The following is a 3,769-nucleotide window of genomic DNA, read 5'->3' as shown; positions in this document are numbered from 1 at the left end:
TCGCAGATCCGAAAGCAAGATATTCGTTGCTAGGATGGATCCTTTCTAGAGAAGGAGTTTCTCTTGAAAGAAGTGAGTGGGAGAAAAGTAGAACTTGATAAGGTAATAGTACCTTCTCCTGAATTGGAAAATAGTTCATCACTGAAATCAGTTCCAGCGATTCCTACGCCAATTAGTGAGGAAGCTAATGATGATGATCATGAAACTTCAGATCAAGTTACTACAGAACCTTGTAGGTCTTCCGGACACTACTAGGAAAAGGCCTACTAATGGCGCACTGGTTTTGCCTACTAATGGCGCATTACCAGTGCGCCATTAGTATCACGCCACTAGAATTTTTTACTAATGGCGCACCACTCATTAGAATCTGGTATTCTAATGGCGCAATACGTAGTGCGCCATTAGTATTGCCCACAGTGCGCCACTATTATCTGCTATACTTATAGCGCACCACATGGTAGTGCGCCATTAGTAACAATTTTTTTTATTTTTTTTGTTTTTTCTTAATCTCAGGTCACTGTTTCACATATGAGATATTCAACACATATATATACAACAAGCATCCATATAACAATCATATCCAACACACAAGTTTCATCATATATACATACATAGCCAACACATAGTTCCGTCGTTACATATTACAAAAGTTTCACATTGTTCATCCAACACCGTTATCCATCAATTCACAAAAGTTTCACATTGATACAAAATAAAAACACAAATGGAAAAGAAGCACTCCATCCATGCAAGCTTCCGTCAATTAAATCAAATCTGCAAAATGATAAATAAGAAGTTAGAAGAAGAAAAAGAAGAAGACTAGAAGAATACTAGAAGAAGAAGAACACTAGAAGAAGAATAAGAAGAGTTTTGGAAAAGAAGAAGAATAAGAAGAAGACTATAAGCTTATTATGTAAACTTGATCATTTTGTGCTAACATAAGTTATTTTGGAGCTAACCTGTAGGAAACTAAGCATATAAGCTCTAAGTTAGTATATTAGAGCCAACTTAGGTAAAATGAAGCTAACCTATGTCATTTTGGAAAAGAAGAAGAATAAGAAAAAGACTATAAGCTTATTATGTAAACTTGATCATTTTGTGCTAACATAAGTTATTTTGGAGCTAACCTATAGGAAACTAAGCATATAAGCTCTAAGTTAGTATATTAGAGCCAACTTAGGTAAAAATGAAGCTAACCTATAGGAAACTAAGCATATTAGAGATAACATAGGTAACTAGGTATATATATATATATATATATATATATCATTTTGGATAGCTAACCTATAGGAGATCTGACATACCTGACAAAGTTCAGTTCTCATGCATTGTTCTTCTCCTTCTTCTCCTTCCTCTCCCTGATGCGCCTAGAGCGGCGAGGCGGTGGAGGCAATGGAGGCAGTGGGATGTAGTCTTCTACCACAATTGGCGTGGTCATGTCGCCCAGCTGTGGGATCGCCGGCGCCACCACCGGTGCATGGTCATTGTCAGGCACCACCACCATCGCGAGGCCACCTTCAGGCACGACCATCCCTAGGTCATCCTCAGCCACCTCCATCTCTTGCCCATGGTCAGCCACCACCATCTCTTGCCCATGGTCAGCCACCACCATCTCTTGCCCTTGGTCAGCCACCACCAGTGCTAGGTCATCCTCAGCCTGATGCCCATCGTCATCCTGCAGCTCCTCATCCTCACTCTGCTCCTCTTCTCCCGCACTCCAGTCCGGATCATCCTTCTTGTTGTCTATGCTGCTGCCAGAATCGCTGCTGCTTTCGCTACAGCCAGAATCGCTGTTGCTTTCGCTACAGCCAGAATCGCTGCTGCTTTCGCTACAGCCAGAATCGCTGCTGCTTTCGCTACAGCCATGGTCGCTGCTGCTTTGGCTGTAGCCAGTGTCGCTGCTGCTGCTCCCATTACCTGTCCAAAATGCAACAATGACCATTAACAATCGATGTGAGACAAAGCCAAATGTAGAGGAATAAGAAGAGGCAGAACGTACCGGCATCATCATCGGCAACATAGCGCATGCGACACATAGTCTTGTTGAACACCTTTACGATGAGCATGTTGGCGTCTTCGTCGTACCTGAAGAGAAGGAAGTACCCCAGCTGCAGGTCGTAGGCACGGTAGAACTTCTCCCACCCACGAGACAAGTACATGTGGCCCTTCTTGATCACCAACTGCACATCCCACTGCCTGCGAAACCCGCTGCCGGCCTGTCGCAGCTTCACATTATTTGGTGGATCTTCACCCATCAGCATGTTCATAAAACTGTCAGGCAGCCTCTGCAGTTTGGGACAATGAGTGATGTAGCAAACAACAGATATCATAATGAGATGGGTGAAGGGGAGATCTCTCATTTTATATACCTGCGTCATGGATGATACTGAAGCCTCAAGTATGATAGTGAAGAACTCGGAAGCATCCAACTCGTACTGCGGTGTCGCAGATCGGCAGTGGCTGCTTCCCGCCATCTCTGATAAGCAGCAGAAGAGACCAATTAGTACCCATGCATGATAACAGGCATTAGTCGCAAGTACCCCATATGTCCTATTTTTAGCAAAGTAATGCTAAAATTCACGGAAAATTTCAGCATTGCCTTTGCTGAAAATAGGACATATGGAGTACTCGAATTTGCCGGAATGGAAGTTAATCGACATTCCGGCAAACTCAAGGGCCTCTCGGGGTACCTACAACATCATCACAAGTACCACTTGATCTGCACTTCTCTATATTATATGATGTACTGAAGAACTTGAGCAAAAAAAGATAAATAGGAACATATTTCTCACCTTGAAGGTGTTGCTACTGCTGCACTGTCTGAACTTCACTTCCTTTACCTCCTCAGAAACCTGAAATATGCAGATGTTAGAAAGGTTAATGAACCAACAGATGCCCTAATGGAAGTAATAACAACATGACAGCAAACAACCAACAAATTATCTTGCCCTCTACCTGCAAAATTAAGAACAGTTCAGTCAGTTTTAGAGGAAATGTGCATCTTGGGATAAGATAACAGCTGATTTTGTCATGATCCTGCTACACCTCTATCATCAAACAGAGTCCATGTTAAGAACATGTTAGTTTGAGAGAAAATGTGCATCTTGGAATAAGATAGCAACACATTTTGTCATGATCCTGCTACACCTCCCCATCAGCATGTTGCTACTACATACATGATACATGATAGGTGTGTGCTGAAGAAAAATGGAGATAAAGACAAGTTGATAGTGCCATCATCCGGGCCGGGTTAGTGGGATGATGCACCCGAAAGGCAACCATCCATGCTTTGCCCCTTGTAGCATGTTTTAAGATAAGAAAAGAAAGCAGTATACCCTCTAAAGAGCTAGTATTGGGCCCCAAATAGGTTCAGTCTCAGCGAGCTCTATCCACAAAACCTAACTTCAATTTTGTAGCACAAAAAGGTGCTGCCGTCCAAAAGGCTTTCCATCGGTGGAGAGCCAAATAGATTTTGGTACTGTGTCAGCCATCTTGGCAAGCAGAATTAGTTCCTGATAGGCTTTCTGGGAAGCTAGACAGGCTCCATGTCCTCATCATCTTAGCTTCACAACAAACAAGTAGTACAAATAGAAAGACTAAATAGAAAGACTGAATGAAAATGCATCATCATCTTACCTGGTTGTTTACTGCTGCCGCTGCGCTGCAGGGGCGGAGGAAGGGGCGCCGCCGGTGGAGAGGGCGAGGCCGAGGACGGCGTGGGGCTTGAGGGCCTGCGGCCTGGTGAGGCCTGGAGACGGCGGGCGGCGCT

This window comes from Triticum dicoccoides, chromosome 7B (assembly GCF_002162155.2).
Source record: "Triticum dicoccoides isolate Atlit2015 ecotype Zavitan chromosome 7B, WEW_v2.0, whole genome shotgun sequence".
Classification (NCBI taxonomy): domain Eukaryota; kingdom Viridiplantae; phylum Streptophyta; class Magnoliopsida; order Poales; family Poaceae; genus Triticum; species Triticum dicoccoides.
Note: the sequence above shows the minus strand (reverse complement) of the source record.